Here is an 18,003-nt window from a genome sequence, read left to right as displayed (position 1 = left end):
GTTGCCCCTGAGGACTCTGGTCATTGTAGTAGAGTGTTCGCGATGCATCATCTTTCGATCTTGCTATCTTCGCTGTCTTCGCCATCCCTGGGCACGTGTTTCGGGTTTATCAACCCTCGTCAGCAGGGATAGGCAGTGTTCTGGGGTCAGGAACAGGGATGGCGAAGACAGCGAAGATAGCAAGATCGAAAGATGATGCATCGCGAACACTCTACTACAATGACCAGAATCCTCAGGGGCAACTTCCGCCGGTGTGTGAGTAGTGTGCGACCCCACCCCTCTTTGTGACTTTAAGCTCCCTTGAGCAGCGGGTTGACGAGCCTGGGATCCCGCACCTACGCGCCGGAGTGGTACTATACCTGGCAGATATTGGCAGCCATCGGCGACCCCAGAACACTGCCTATCCCTGCTGACGAGGGTTGATATACAGGGATGGCGAAGACAGCGAAGATAGCAAGATCGAAAGATGATGCATCGCGAACACTCTACTACAATGACCAGAATCCTCAGGGGCAACTTCCGCCGGTGTGTGAGTAGTGTGCGACCCCACCCCTCTTTGTACCTGTGACAACAACTTAAGATTCACACACTCAGTTGACAGAAAGACCATGGTCTTCCTGGATTTAACAATAACCAAAGAAGACGGAGGTCTACAAACAAAAACCCACCATAAACCCACAGCAAAAAACAATGCCCTTAGATATGAAAGCTTCCATCCGAGGGCCCTCAAGGAAAACCTTCCCTACGGTCAATATCTCCGCTTGAGAAGGAATTGCAGCAAACTAGAAGATTACAAAAGCCAAGCCAAGGATCTGACCGAAAAACTCCTTGACAGGGGCTACCCAAATCTTATTCTGAAAAAAGGCCAGAAAAGAGCCCGTAATCAGCCCTGTGAGTCACTGCTTGAGTACAAGATAACGGAGAACAAACATCCACCCCTAACTTGTGTCACCACATATAACACCCTATCAAATAAAGTGACCAAATCCATCAACAAACACTGGAAAATACTGAATACGGGTAACCTCCACTGGGAGAAACCGCTTTCCTCTTTCAAAAGAGCAAGAAGTATAAGAGACACCCTTATACATACCCGCCCCAAACAGGTCAACACATGTGAACAGACCACGGTACTAAGTGCATGGGGTCTGCCGAACGTCATTGGGCATTATCCATGTGGCAATTGTAGTGTATGCCACTTGACTACTGCGACTAAAACCCTACAATTGGAAAGAGGAAAAACATGGACACAGCGTACACACACAAATTGCAATAGCCAGAATGTGGTATACCTAGTAACATGTCCATGTGGTTTACAGTATGTAGGCATGACCGGAAGAAAGATCAAGCAACGCATCTGTGAACATAGAAGTACAATTAGATGTAAAAAGGTAACCACAAAATTAACAGAACATTTTCTAGCAATGAACCACACGACTTATGACCTAAGGTGGACTATAATTGAGCTAGTACTACCAGGCGGCAATACAACACAATGTTTGTTCGAAAAAGAACAACAATGGATATACAGACTTTCAACAAATACATCAGGACTGAATGACAATATACCCTGGTCCACTGTTAGACAAAGATGACCCCCTTGCGTTTGGTATACCATCTTCAGCTAATTTAATGCCCACAACAAAATGCTCATTCAGCATCCACCTTAAAACGCTCTGTCAATATACACACCAGCAATACATCTCGTGGTGTTTTGTTCTCATGGCTGTTCGTAATTTTACCATTATCGATTTCTGTGCCGTATTAGAATACATGTATTGTAAATACTGCATCAGTCGGTGCACACATATTCTGCATAAACCATTGTCTGTCATTCCTTTGGACGACTTAGTCCATAATGTGAGTTGTATTTACACTCTTAGTTTCCGTGCTAAACATCATGTGTATACTTGGTTCCACAACCCATGTCTTTTGACGATTGAGTCAATAAAGTTAGTTTTATTCACAACCTGTACATATACCCTCACTTTTCAAGCAATATAACATCTTTACACTCGGTCCCCTAACCATTGTGCATGACGCGCTAAGCCAGGAGCTGCGGTCACATGATCTGATGACGCACGCTCCTACCGTCCAACCGCTAGGCTCCTGTTTAAATTACACAGAAGTGCCACCGGCATTATCCTCGGGACGCCGTGCGGTTAGGATAGGTTTCCAGTGGGCAGACGCTTCTTGACAAGTAAGTTTTAAACAAACTATGCCTCCTAGACAGTTTTGACCTAAAAGAATCGGGCACTTCTGAACACGATATCCCGATGTTCACTACCTTCGTGCTTTTTATTCTCCCCCACAGAACGCTCAAAAGCGGCCCCCCATGGCATCCATGGGGCTTGACCATCACTAATTACGAGTAAGTCCATGTGCCTAGAGCCGCTCTAATAATTTTGCCGGTACACATCCGGTGTACGTAAGATCACTAATGAAAGATGCCTTGATCCTCGCGTCCTTTTTCCAAAAACAGTATATATGTGTCGGAGTTTCTCTGACTCGAGAATCTTATATACACATATAGACTAGATCTAGTCACACAGCGCCCGTAAAAGTACTATGAGGCACGCTTGACACCCACTTACGAACGAATGAATTGTGGGTATGTATGGCACTCGGCAGATGTTGAGCAGGGTCACACAACTTTGAACACCTTCAATAGACGGTGTGAATAAGCAGGCTGTGGGGCAATTGCATGCTTGGAATGAATCACACGGAGACAGAATTTTTTTTTCCACTTGGAGCTGAGTACAAGCTATGTATATCCTTGCATCATTGCCATGCTCTGTTCCTTTTGTTTCAGATTCTCCTTACACAGAACGCTGTAAGAAAGCTAAACCGTAAGTAGACGGTCTAGCACACAGGCGGGCCAGGGAAGGGTGCACCTTAGCGTGTGCAGACCTCCCGGCTCACCCCTCGTGGTCCTGAAGAAAACCTATAATCATACACGGTTGAAACATGTTGACCATAGTTTTATGTACATTTTAATACAACCTGGTCAATAAAACCAATAGAAGTATCACACTTGTTTTTAATAGTGTTATACTGACTCCAAAATAAAGTCTATTAGGAGTACATGTATGACACTTTTTAACCTCACAATCTTACCACCCCCCCCCAAAAAAAACAGCTCCACTGCAGTTGCAGCCGTCGCAGCACACCTGAGTGCCACTCGGTCACTCGGGTGGGCCCCAATGATGAAGCATGTCACCGACCAGGTCGGTGAGTGAGGGGTCCTTAAAAGAATGATCTCTCTTTCTTCCTACAATTCTCTATCTCCGTGCTAAATTACTAGGACTCTGAATCCTGGGGGTACACCTTACTTTTGTTTTGCTACTATAGATTTCTCTACCATGGGGGAGAAAAAGCAAAACATTTTGGGAAAATGGTCCAAGTCCAACACTAACGCAAATAGCAGCCAATCATTATTTAACAACTTAAGATAGAGGACACGATGAATTAATGCAAAAAAATGTATCGCATCTATGCTATAAGTATTCAGCTTAATGAAAAAGAAAATATCTTTATATCTGACCCTCAGACAAACACCCCGGGACAATTGAATAATCCTGTTTCAAAAGAAGGGTTGTCTTATATCACTTCCCACAGCAAAGTGATCACTTACAATTGTGTGAGGAGAATAATACTACTCGACCGGTGAGCCTTTTTAATGATAAATAGTAGTAGTGTTTGATAAAATTAAAATTATAAGCAGAACACTATCTATTATTAAAGAGTTTTTTAAAACTAGGTGATCTAATCATATCAAGAGCGGAACAGGAGGGACTATGCCCTATGTAATTTTATTAAGGATGAGATCTTAAAGTACTCATATTTCGCCACGTAAACCATGGTGCGTGGACATCTATTCCCTTACAGGGATATAGTAACTCTATGAGGATGAATACACCTTGGATAATTACGGAGTTTTTTACCTTTCAGAAAAGAAGGGGAGGTGAAGATTAGATTAGATTATAAAATTATTTTCCTAGATTGAGGGAGGGGACTTTGAACAGCACGATAAAAACAAAAGTTTTTTTGTACCACTTCGGTGATGAAAAAACACTATTGTCCCTACGAAATAGGAAAAAGAGGAATGAATGTGAATTGATAGGACAGACAAAAAAGTTTTTTTAATCTTCCCGGGAAAGTAGTACTACAAACAGCAGAAACAGAGGCTTAGCCATGACAATGTTGATAATATTTTAAAATAAATAATCACCCGCAGGCTTCAGGACTATGCACCCTCTGTGCTCTCTGTGGAAGATAAATTTGTTCCTATCTGACTCTTCCCCGCTGTAAAAGGTAATTAATAGTTATTATTATTCTGTGCCTACAGTAGCAGTTCGTTTAATCCTAACTAGAACTCTTAATCCCTTATGCATTTTCATAAATATATATCAAGTGAAGCATTGTTTTGTCCTGAACATTCTTCCTGTTGCATCACAGAAATAAAACCCAAGTGTAATGCAGCAATCATTACAGCCTGGAGAAACTTTCCAAATAAAAAGTTCTGAATAGTTTAAGTTTGTTTACACAACATGACTCGACTTTCAGAATGCTTTTATGTAGTTCTAATGCACTCCAACAAACTCTCAAGCAAGTTATGTTTTTTTTCTCACAGAAGCAATGTTCTGGCTGCAACAACATTGTGTCATGATTGCCCAGGCGTGGTGGAAGACCAGGGCAGTTATACCCAATAATGTAGGTTGGCCGTCGCCATCTCCATGAAAGGTGATACATCTGAGACTGCTGGAACATGTTGCTGTCACCAGGCTGGCGTTGCATAGTGCATTCTGCACACACATAAAGGCTCACACCAGACAACGGTGTCACTCTGCTAGGGCGGTCAGCCTTTCCGTCCTGAAATGGACTCAGTGCTGACGGGTTTGGAGTACCGCTCCCTATGCTCACCTAGACTGATGTGGCTTCTTTGAGTTTAAACACAAAGGGCCTCATTTATGGGAAGTGACGCATCGCTGCGTGAAAGCAGCGATGCGTCACTTCTCAGTACGCCCTCCTTGCGACATTCCTGATGCGCCATATTTAATGCATGACGCATCATGTCGCAAGGAGTTACAGATACGTCAGTATTTCTGACGTATCTATAAGTGCAAAAGTGGCGCATTGCAGGAGTGTGTCACAAAAGTGACGCACCTCCAGCAATGCGTCCTTTCACATGGGGCAAGCCCCATGTGAAAAGGCCTGCGTCAGTCTTACGCCTGCTGTGAGGCAGGCGCAAGATTTTGACGCAACAGCGTCCTAAAAGTGACGCAGTGAAATCTCATAGATTTCACTGCGTCACTTCTACGACCCTTCCTTGCATCAATACACCCCCCTTGCATACATTGTACCTGGCGCAGGTATAATGTGGCGCAGGGGTTTACAAAGTCTACCTAGATGCGTCACTTTGTAAATATGGCGCAACAAGGCGCATTTTTTATGCCACTGGTGCGTCACAAAAAGTGACGCACCGGAGGCGAAATAATGACGCAAGGGCTCATAAATGAGGCCCAAAATTTTTATTAGAGACATAAAACAAGGCAAGTGAAATTATATTATTTTACATTTTCACAAACAACAAAGAATTGAACTTGTTGTATAACTAGAAGATGTTAAGAAACCAGCAGAGGTTGCAGAGAAAACTCAGCAGGCAGACAGCGGGAGCACAGGAGGGCCAGTGTTGAATGGTTAACCCATGAAGCAGTATGTGCTCAGTCGGTTAGGAGGGTCCTGGCAAGAGAAAAGCGCAATGCTGGGATGGTTCAATTAAAGGATAATGTTCATTGCGAAGCACGCCTATGAGGATCACGGGTAATGTAATGCCCTGATCCACACGCAGGCACATAGAGAAACAGCCCCGCTTCCTGATGCAGGCTGATTACTAGTTAAAATGTTGTTACCACATTCCTCATGCCGCTGTACTGAGGATATTTATTAGGCTCCTTCTGTGGCCCACATGTTACAATTCTCCAGATTCTGGTTTGGGGACAGACACACGAGGCAGTGCTATACACGTCCTCATAGATCCTACTATGTAGGTATATTACCCCTTCCACAAGAACTTATTTGCATGATAAAATAATTGTGATATTTTAATGTCCCTCCCCCCAACATCACTCACACTACCTGTTCTGCTCCCCCTGTGGCTCATGTGTTTAAAGTATGCTACACTAGCGATGTATAGATTTTTCCATATGCTATGTCTGATGAATTGTTGGATCATATCAAGCATCTTTCAATTTTAATTTTTATCTTTCAATATTCTCCCCCACTACTAATGCCATCTACTAGGTTATCCTGACACGTTGCGACCGGACATACCTGTTGTGGCTGTTTTATGAGTCCCTATTTCTCTATGACTCTCTTCTATCGCAGTGCTTCTATGTTTTTCTTCCAGTTGTTTATGTAATGGGGTACCCAGAGGCTGAAGAGAGGTAATTGAATACCATCTATCAGGTAACATTACCTGATCGATACATTTTAAGGTTGAGACCTGCCTGTGCTGATTATCTTAGGACACTTCAATGCATGAAGAATGGCCTGGTTACCAGCCCCTGCATTCTGTGCTTTTAGTTTTTCAGATGAGACAGTGTACCCTCCCCTCCACTATCTCCGGGCCATCGTCTACATTTACAAGCTACTGTGACATTGTGGCTAGTACACATTTATATATTTTTTTATATGATTCAATAATCTGAATGCAGAGGGACTTACTTTTTGATCCTGAAGAATACCTCTGAACCCCGGCTGCGGTCGGTAATAGGCAGAAACATGTTGACCCAAAATTAGGGGTATATTTGCTAACAACCCCATGTCCTCTTCTTTTTAATCCTGACCTAGGAGACCAGATGATAATAAAGACATGTTGTCTCCTAGATACAGTTTTAACTTCATTCAAATTCTTTCTGCACTCCACCCCTCACAACCCTCATCTTTGGTCCCTTCCTCAAATCACCTCAGCTACTCTTCTAGTCTAGAAGAATTGTGGCCCACACCAGGGACCTTGCGCCCCTGATGTGAAGAGGCAACCCTATGATGAAGCATGTCACCCTTAAGTGAGTGAGGGTTTTCGTCTTAAGTAAGGTCACTCTCCCTAGGAATAGGGCACATTATTTTGTGGTCCCTACTTTGTTAAAACTCCACTCGGTGGATCCCCCCTTTTTCTAGTTCCTCTATATTTCTATTTTTAAAAACATACTTTTAGTGAGTTTATATTACGACATGGACAGTCACAATTAAGGTCAACAGTCATACTGAGCCGGACATTACAAACGTTACGCTTTGACCATGTGGCGTGGCATTACATCAACAGTAGAAATCTGTTTTCAGCGTATGATCTAATGGAAAGACAGATAGTAACGGCATGCAGAGATGCAAAATATACCTTATTGCACATTGTATATGTCCAATTACCTTTCACCGTGGCTGAGATACCATCCACAGACTGGGTAATTAATGGTTACATCCCCCTACCAGTCATGACTTTCCAATTGCAATATTTTCTCCAACACCAACAGGTAGGCGGATATGAAGTTCTAGGGGAAGATATTTGCATGAGTATTAGGAATTACATTTCAGGTTTAGATGCAGGAATGAGGACACAGATTTTTTTCTTTGTGGCTTGAAGGAAATTACCCGAATAGGGTCACCTGGGTCATATATGACCACCTCTCAGCCTTCTATACCAAATGAAGAGTCAGTCAGACAGTAGAGAACACAAACCAATATCTGTTTATTTTAGATACGCTCGGAGCGTAGCCCAATCTGCCCAGTCGTGTAGGAGTGCTGCAGAGGGGCTGACAACAGCAAGCATTACAATACATTATGTACACTTCGAAACCAATGAAAGCACGCCCACCATGGAATTTACAAGGAAATGCAGCTGGACAGTAAATTACAAAGGAGTACGTTTCAATTCTAAGACCGGGCACATATTATCTACTATTCAAGTTCACCCTGCCTGTGCCCACCACTAGACAAGTGGGAGAAGGCCTACATCTAACAAAAAAAATTATGTGCTAATAGGAACAGTGGTTTCATTAGTTTAGCACAACTCTGCTCTGAAGAAACTTAACCAAGAGAAAGCCATTTCTCGGAAATGGCAAAGGATTAGTTTTGATTATGATTTAAAATGGCAGCCATACACAAAATGGTGCAGCAAATGCTAACTTAACATAACCAATGCGAAAGCATATTTTTCTATTCTAACAGGCTCCGACTGTGAAGATGCTTCAAGTGGCTCCTTGGTTTGCAAGGACTTTTCTCTCAACGGAGCATGCAATGCTTCAGTGGCAAACTTGTCTTGTTATCTGAAGAGTTCCCCAGCTGCCGTGATTCATCTTGTGTTCAGGCTGCTCTCGAATGGGAGTTATTTGATGTTGAATGATTAAGGTAGCTGCAGAATGGAACTGGGCATCGCTTATCTAGTGGCGGTTAATTCCATAGTACCTTGTTGTACAATCACGGTTTCCACCTGCCTGCACAGTTAGGAAGGCAGCACTATGGCCTTCAATAAATGTTTTCAACATAAAACTTTGATTCCCTAAACAAACTGAAAGCCATGCTCTTGCAAAAAGATGTGGCCTCAACTTAAACCAACAAGATGTTTGATCTCCAGGTTGCAAAGTACTTGTCTGAGATACAGACACTACTCCACACTAACTTCCCACTGCATTTTGGGGAGCTAGTCCATCATATCTTTAACATGTCTGAAAGGAATAGTGCACTCTTTTAAATGTATCAGATTTGCTTTGGTTAGAACCTTTCAGATGATTTTTTGGAGTTATACCATCTTTCATACAATCCGTGTTGGGAAGCGTTTTTGGAGGGCTCCCACTTGTCCTGCTACTTGTGGTGGGAATCCTGTTATCTTTATTATCTGCTCCTCAAAGGACGCCCCAGTTCAACTTGGAATGGAGACAGCACTGCTAGTGTTGCATTGCCGTGAGCGCATGATACACTGCTTTGGCACACCTCAGCTTCAAGAACTAAACGAGCATTGGTTCTTACCCTTCAGGCCAGTCTGGCTTGAATGCATACAACCTATATTCCACTGTCTGCTTTGCAGATACGAAGGCATCCTGGATATGTGTCTTGGATCAGAATTGGTTCCGCCACCGTACATTAAAGTGCTGATGGACCCCTTTAAGGCCCATGTGTATTGCTGTCTTCAGGGTATTCCATTGATGATGAATGCATTCTTAGAGCCAACATGGGAAGCTTCAGCTCCTAGTGATGTGAGCATCGGCTCTGCAGAAAATATATGGGATATGACACCTGCCTCAGCGTGTGCTGTGGGAACTGGATGGAATCACCTTTGCGCCATAAACATGCTATGAGTTGCGCCTCTGAGAATGTCTGCATATGTGTGCCACAGTAATGGTGCATCTACCACTCAGAATACATAAACAATTGGCCCTGTCCCTGTGGGAACAATTTGGCCTTTTTCTTTAAACAAAAGTATCTAAAAATGCTTTTGTTTTTTATTTTTTCATTTATAGGCACCGTGGATTTCTTAGCTCTTGGGATCTCAAATGATATTTTGAAAGAAAAAACGCTTTTTAGTAGTAGGTTGTAATGTTTTTAAAATTGTCTGCTGGCTTTTCAGATAGCTTTTTATATATTGACCCTTAGTATGAGGAGTGTATGTTATATTCCCAAGTTAGGCCCAAATAGAGAAGCAGCATATTTCTTACATTGTACTCGCAAATAACATTTTCAGCTATGACCTTTTGCACATATTGCGTGCACGACAAGGTTGGATTTGTTTCCCTGAAACAAAACCTGTTTATACATCTAGCTTTGCACAACATTATCAGAATGCCCTGAACATCATGTACAAGGTCTTGTTTCACTCTTCATACAAATGTCATCACTATCTTCATCCATCGTACAGCAGGACTATCTACATATCCACAACATCACTAATCTATACGCACATGGCAAGGATGTTTTCTATTATAAAAGATAGCATCCCGATAGATTAGCAGAGGAGGCACTTCCGCTGACCCTGAAGTCCCTGCATGCTGAGAAATCGCCAAGCAGCGAGCGGTCTGACATCTCATGAGGGGTGACCAGTTAATGCCCAACTCAGGATCCTTCACTCTATCCCATCAGGTAATGGGGTTGCTTCATCCCTTGGGGGGATTCTCTGCTTTAAACCTACACCCACACTAAGTACACTTAGAGTAGGGTTCGCATCATGGGAGTACGCTACATTACTTCCTTGCCTTATATACCTGCATATATACATTGTTTAGCACCATGGTATAATAATAGCTACTATTGACACTTTTGGTGCTTGTAATGACGATTATTTGCTTCTGTCTATAAATCATTGCAGCACACATATTTTAAGAAAGAATAACATTGGTTCAATAAATATTATTGAAAACGGCCCACTGAGTATTCTCTGTATATTTCTGTGAGAATAAGTGAGCACGAGTGACTGGGCAAAATGTTCTGTACTGTTTCCATGATCCCTGAGTGTTAAGGGTTGTCATGTTCAGAGGTTGCCAGAAACCATTCGCTCCCTGGTAGGTTAGGGGGGCTTGCAGTGGCAGTGTGAGCTAGCTAGCTAATAGGCCAACATATCCTGCAGAGGTGACCGGAATCAGTAAAGACACCAAGCCCTTAATTTATATTGTCCAAATAATGTGCAGATCCTACGGAGGGTGTTTGCAATTACAGGATCTGTGCATTGATAGGGTATGTGCAATGAGGGAGGTTATGTACAATGAGAGGTTTGTGTATCGATAGGGTATGTGCAATGAGAGGATCTGTGCATTGATATGGTTTGTGCAATGAGAGGGGTTATGTGCAATGAGAGGGGTTATGTGCAATGGGAGAATCTGTGCATCGATAGACTATGATCAATAGGAGAGATTATGTGCAATGAGAGGATCTGTGCATTTGAAACTTATGTACAATGAGAGGTTCTGTGCATTGAAATGTACTGTGCAATGAGAGGATCTGTGCATTGATAGGCTATGTGTAATGGTAGGATCTGTGCATTGATAAGGTATGATCAATGCGAGAGATGATGTGCAATGAGAGGATCTGTGCATTGGTAGGTTATGTGCAATGAGAGGATCTGCACATTGATAGGGTATGTGTAATGGGAGGATCTGTACATTGATAGGTTATGAGCAATGAGAGGATATGTGCAATGAAGAATCTGTGTATTGATAGGTTATGTGCAGCGATAGCATCTGTACATTTATAGGTTTTGTGCACTGAGCAGATGTGTGCATTGATAGCTTATGTGCAATGAGAGGATCTTTGCATGATAGGGTATATGTAATGGGGGGACCTGTGCATCAATAGTTTATGTGCAATGAGAGGATCTGTGCATTGATAGGGTATGTGCAATGGGAGAATCTGTGCTGCAATGAGAGTATCTGTGCATTGATAGGGTATGTGCAATGGGAGGACCTGTGCATCAATAGTTTATGTGCAATGAGAGGATCTGTGCATTGATAGGGTATGTGCAATGAGAGGATATGTGCAATTAAGAATCACTGTATTGATAGGTTATGTGCGTTGAGAGGATCTGTGCATTGACAGCTTATGTGTAGCAAGAGGACCTGTGCATTGAAAGGTTATGTGCGTTGAGAGGATCTGTGCATTGATAGTGTATGTGTAATGGGAGGATCTGTGCATTGATAGTGATGTGCAGCAAGAGGATATGTGCATTGATAGGCCATGTGCATTGAGAGGATCTGTGCATTGATAGATTATGTGCACTGAGAGGATCTGTGTATTGATAGGAGAGGATCTGCTGTATATTGATAGGTTATGTGCAATGGGAGAATCTGTGCATTGATAGGTTGTGTGCAGTGAGAGCATTGATAGGTTATGTTCAATGGGAGTGTTTGTGCATTGAAAGGTGCCTCACGATAGAGGCTCTGTGCATGGAAATGTGCCTCACAATGGGAGAATCTGAGCATTGAAAAGTGTCTCACAATGAGAGGGTCTGTGCATTGAAAGGTGCCTCACAATGACTGGGTCTGTGCATTGAAAAGTGCCTCACAATGAGAGGACCTACCTAATGATATGTGCCACAAAATGAGAGGATCTGTGCATTGAAAATGCTTCACAATGAGAGGGTCTTTGAATTGAAAGGTGCCTCACAATGAGAAGATCTATATAATGAAAGGTACCTCACAATGAGTGGATCTGTGCATTGAGAAGTGCCTCACGATGGAGGGTCTCTGCATTGCAATGTGCCTCTGCATTGAAAAAAGCGCCTGGTTACCCTTGGGCATCCCCGCGCTCATCCAGAAAGATACGCTACCACAATAGGCACAAGAACTAGACAGGGAATAGATAAGTTTTTAAAAGTTTGCGGAACCGTAGAAGACTCGTTTCCGAGCGTAAGTGCAGAGGGAGAGATTTCCACAGGGTGGCCACGTTTATGGAGAACCTTCTGCCACCGCTTCTTGCCTTCCTCACCCTCCTAACCTGCAGCAGGTGTTGATGGTCAGAACGGAGAGAGCGGGAGGCCTTGTAAGGCTGAACCATATCCCCTAGGATAGGTGGGCCTTTCCCCTGCAGAATTTTGTGGGCGATACAGAGTGCCTTAAATTTCACCCTCTCTCTGACAGGGAGCCAGTGTAGCGCCTTCAGCGCAGGGCGAGCGGACTGACGCCTGGGAAGGCCCGTCAGGAGCCTGGCGGCCGCGTTCTGCACTTGCTGCAGTTTATTCAGGGTGAATTCTGGAGCACCCAGAAACAACGCGTTGCTGAAATCCAACCGCGAGATGATAAGCCCCTGAATGAGTAACCTCCTAGAGGCCACTGGGAGGAGAGGTAGAATCTTCCGGGCTGATCGGAGCAGGCCAAAACACACGCCTACGGTCTTTTTTGCGTGTGTTTTAAAGGAAAGGTCCTGCTCGAGCCACACCCCCAGGCTCTTGATCTCCTGCTTGGGGGTGGGTACCGGTCCCAGGCAGTTGGGCCAGCTGCTAGGAGATAAGGATGGAGGGGAATTCCCCAGCAGCATCAGTTCCGTTTTGGAGCCGTTAAGCTTGAGAGCTGAGCAGCACATCCACATGAAGATCTTATCCAAACACGAGTGCAGCCGGTCGGGTTGGTAAGCCTACTGGGAAAGGCCTACCACCAACTGAGTATCATCAGCATAGCTGATGATCTTGATACCCAGAGGCAGTACCACACTCTCCAGAGGGGCCATATAAACGTTGAATAAGGTAGGGCTCAACGATGAGCCCTGTGGCACACCACACTGGAGAGGTACTGAGGATGATTTCTCGTGGCCTTCCCACACCTCAAATGTCCGGCCTTCCAAAAAGGAAGCGAACCACTTGAGGGCCATCCCAGAGACCCCAACCCCCGACAGCCGTTGGAGAAGCACCTGATGGTCTACGGTGTCAAATGCAGCACTGAGGTCCAGGAGGATCACTGCCACCGATCCCCCTGAATCCAAAATGCTCCTAGCATTCTCCACGACTGCCAGCAGGGCAGTATCGGTCCCCTGACCGGGGCGGAAGCCCGTTTGGGAGTCGCCCAGAAGGGAATTGGCCTCCAAGAAGCCCGATAGGCGACTATTCACCAGCTTCTCCGCCACCTTACTGAGGCCGGGAGCAGGGAAATAGGCCTAAAGTTGGCAAGGTCGGCTGGGTCCAGGTTAGGCTTCTTCAGAAGAGCCTTAACAACCGCTCCTTTCCAACTGGGGGGGTACCACTCCTTGGGTGAGAGACAGGTTTATAAGGTCCGTCACTGGGCCGCCGATGGTAGGGGCTACCTGCTTCAGATATTTCATGGGTGAAGGGTCTTTCGGAGAACCACTTTTCACGGTTGTCAGGACTGTGAGAACTTCCTCCACAGTGACAGGACCAAGAGAAACCAACTCTGCTGATCGCACCCTTGGCTGAGGGCTTGAGCTACCACTGGAGGAGACGTCCTCGGATAGCCGGGGAAGAGATGCAAGGATGTTATCAATTTTAGTTTTAAAGAAGGAGGCCAGTTCTGAGCATTTCTCACGTGGGTCCTCGTGAATGACCTGAGGTTCGGGGGTTTTCAGGAGTTCTTTAATGACCCAAAATGATTCTTTCGAGGAGTTGGCCGCTGAGCCTATTCTCTCCTCAAAGAATCCAGATTTTGCTACCCGAATAGCAGATTTGTAGGTACTCAGAGCCGCCCGATATGTTCTCCGGCTCGTTTCGCTCCAATCTTTCCTCCGGGTCCGCTCCAGCCTCTTGCAGCCCTTCCTCAATGTTCTCAGCTCAGATGTATACCAGGGCGCCGATCCCACTCTCTTCCCCCTGGTGAGTTGTTTCTTTTTGGGGAGGAGAGCATCCAACGAGTTAGTAAGCCAGATGTTTAAATTCTCATCTGCAACTAGCGGATTAGACCCAAGGGGAGGCCGAGACGCCTCCAGATGTACCGCCCATGTATCCACTGGGAGCCTAGACCAGGCTCTTTCCACGGTGTGTACCCTAGGGGCCAGCGCAACTGGGATGTCAAACTGCCACAGTGCAGGCACCATAAAGTGGTCTGTCCAAGGCAGAGCCAGCGCTGGGAGTGATTTAAGGTTGTCCAAATGTGAAAATATAGGGTCCAACAAGTGGCCTTTCCCGTGAGTGGCACCCGAGTTAGCCAGGTTGATCCCAAAAGCTTTGAGATTGCCTAGCAGATCTAATCCCAGGGAATTGGAGGGGTCGTCGAGGTGGATGTTAAAATCACCTAGAGCAACGAAGTTACCCGTTGAGGAGGCAAGAAGTGCGGTAGTTTCTAAAAAGGAGTTGGAAAAGTTTCCCAGGGTTCCAGGTGGGCAATAAATCAGCAGTCCTGCCATGGACGCAGTAGATGACAAGCGGAGAGAGAACTGGCAGCTCTCACAGTCGCTCACCCCTCCGTCCTGTACCTTGCAAACTAGCGAGTCCCTATAGAGGATGGCAATTCCTCCTCCCCTCCCCACAGGCCTGTCCAGATGGGATATGAGAAAACCTGGAGGGAGTGCCTCACAATGAGAGGGTCCGTGCATTGAAAGGTGCCTCTCAATGAAAAGGCCTGTGTATTGAAAAGTGCCTCCCAATGAAAGGTCTGTGCACTGAAAGGTGCCTCAAAATGAGAGGATCGGTGCATTGAAAGGTGCCTCACAATGAGAAGATCTGTGCATTGAAAGGTGCCTCGCAATGCTAGGATCTATATGATGAATGGTGCGTCACAATGAAATGATTTGTGCATTCAAAGGTGGCTCACAATGAGAAGACCTATCTAATGAAAGCTGTCACACAATGAGAGAGTATGTGCATTGACAGGTGCCTCCCAATGTGGGGGTCTGTGCATTGAAAGGTGCCTCACAACGAGAGGGTCTGTGCATTGAAAGGTGCCTAGCAATGAAAGGGTCTGTGCACCAAAAGGTGGGTCACAATGAGAGAGTCTGTGCATTGAAAGATCCCACCCAATTAGAGGGTCTTTGCATTGAAAGATGACTCACATTGAGAGGATCTCTATGATGAATGGTGCGTCACAATGAAATGATCTGTGCATTGAAAGGTGCCTCACAATGAGAGTTTCTGTGCATTGAAAGGTGCCCCACAATGAGAGGGTCTGTGTATTGAAAGATGCTTCACAATGTGAGAATCTATATGATGAATGGTGCGTCACAATGAGAGGGTCTGTGCATAGAAATGTGCCTCACAATGCTAGGATCAATATGATGAATGGTGCGTCACAATGAGAGGGTCTGTGCATTGAAAGGTGCCTCACAATGAAAGGGTCTGTGCATTGAAAGGTGCCTCACAATGAGAGGATCTATATAATGAAAGGTGCCTCACAATGAAAGGGTCTGGGCATTGAAAGGCGCCTCAAAATAGGTGGGTCTGTGCATTGAAAGGTGCCTCACAATGAGAGGGTCGGTGCATTTAAGAATCCTCACAAGAGGATTTATATAATGAAAGGTGCCTTACAAAGCATTAAGAGATGCCTCACAATGAGAGGGTCTGGGCATTGAAATCTATATTATGAATGGTGCGTCACGAGACAATCTGTCATTCAAAGGTGCCTAGCAATGAGAGGGCCTGTGCATTAAAGGTGCCTCAGAATGTAAGGGCCTGTGCCTTGAAAGGTGCCTCACAATGAGACGGTCTGTGCATTCAAAGGTGTCTAGCAATGAAAGGGCGTGTGCATTGAAAGTTACCTCACAATGAGAGGACCTATCTAATGAAAGGTGCCACACAATGAGAGGAGCTGTGCATTAAAATGTGCCTCCCAATGCTAGGATCTATATGATGAATTGTGTGTCACAATGAGAGGATCTGTGCATTTAAAAGTTTCTCACAATGAGAGGATCTATATGATGAAATGTGCCCCATGTGGAGAGAGTCTGTCGAAAGATGCCTCCCAATGAGCAGAGACGTTTTAAGGAAGGGACAAAGTGGGCTCTGGACAGACTTTCAGGGGGCCCCCTGATAGAGCCACCTCTGTTCTGCAGAGTCTTGCCCTCATGACCTTGAATAGTTCTTACACAGATTATTTTAAATACCATTTTCCTTTGCTTTATTTTCAATTTGGTAAAAAAGGGGGTGGTGATGGACGGAGCATCTGAATCAATCAAACACTCACACCCAGTCAAAAGATCTGGGTTTAATCCATCACCATTCTTTAGCCCACTCTGCCACCCCAGTTCAGACATGGCTATATGCAAATCAGTCTGACCCTGTGCCTCATGGGAACAGTCCAGCCCGAACTGCCAAGCCATGTCTTCCCTTGACCGGAAACAAGCTTCCGAGGACCGGTTTCTGGCATTCCAGCCGTCTTCAGCCCTGCTTGCTTGAATCCAGTGGCAAAGTGAGCAAGGGACTCACGTCTGAGCATACCCTGCCACACTTATGGCGGCCAAAAGCGGTACAAAAGGGGGTGGTGATGGACGGAGCATCTGAATCAATCAAACACTCACACCCAGTCAAAAGATCTGGGTTTAATCCATCACCGTTCTTAACTCTCTCCTCATGGAATTTTAAATGCCAATAACATGTCTGACCCTTCCCAAAATGGCTTCCGCCCTGACCACAGCACACAGTCATTGCTCTTGGCTTTCACTGAAATCTTTGGAAAGCCGTAGACGCTGGTCAGACATCAGCACTGATCCTCTTAGACCTTAGTTCCGTGTTCAACACGGTTTCTCATGCCATCTTGCTGCGTCGCCGGGTGGAGGCAGGAGTTACTGGCTCTGCTCTGCAGTGGCTGGCCTCTTTTCATGCAGATGGGATGTTCCAGGTAAATGCTCCTCCCTTCACTTCCAGCATCCGTCCCATAAGTCAGGGGGTTCCACAGGGCTCCTCCCGGAGCCCTCTGCTTTTCAATCTCTATGTTCAACCTCTGGCCGGAGTAGCCAAGAGCAGAGGGTTGACCATGGTCTCCTATGCCGGCGACACACAGTTGGTGGTGGCTCTCTCATGCAACTCTAAGCAGGACGCCCTGAAATTTCAAGGTGATCTTGCGGCAGTCGCTGAGTGGTTGTCCGCCAACTGTCTCTAGTTTAATGCCAACAAGTCGGGGGTGTTGTTGATGGGCAGAGACCACGGTCTATGCAGTGAGCTCTGGTGGCCAAAGAGCCTAGGCACCGCCCCTGTCCCTAAGCAAGCAGTGAAGAATCTAGGGGTCTGGATGGATCCCTCACTTAATTTTCAGACTCAGATTTAAAAAAGTGGCAGGTACCTGCTTCGGACTGCTGCGGGGATTCAAACCCATTTGGGCTTCTGTGACGCCCCTACTAGGCAGATTATCATCCAGGCCCTGATTATGATTATTACTGGATTATGCAAATTCACTGTATTTGGGAGCCAATAAGTCTGAAGTTCAGAGGCTACGGAGAGTCCAGAATGCGGCTGTAAGATCCGTTTTTGGGCTGCGCTGAGTTTGGTCAGTGACAGGCGCCATTTGCCGTTACACTGGCTACCTGTGGCTCGGCGCATCGAGTTTAAGGCTCTTTGTATAGCCTTTAAAACTCTGAAACTGTCATCTCCTA

This window comes from Lissotriton vulgaris, chromosome 7 (assembly GCF_964263255.1).
Source record: "Lissotriton vulgaris chromosome 7, aLisVul1.2, whole genome shotgun sequence".
Lineage (NCBI taxonomy): Eukaryota > Metazoa > Chordata > Amphibia > Caudata > Salamandridae > Lissotriton > Lissotriton vulgaris.
Note: the sequence above shows the minus strand (reverse complement) of the source record.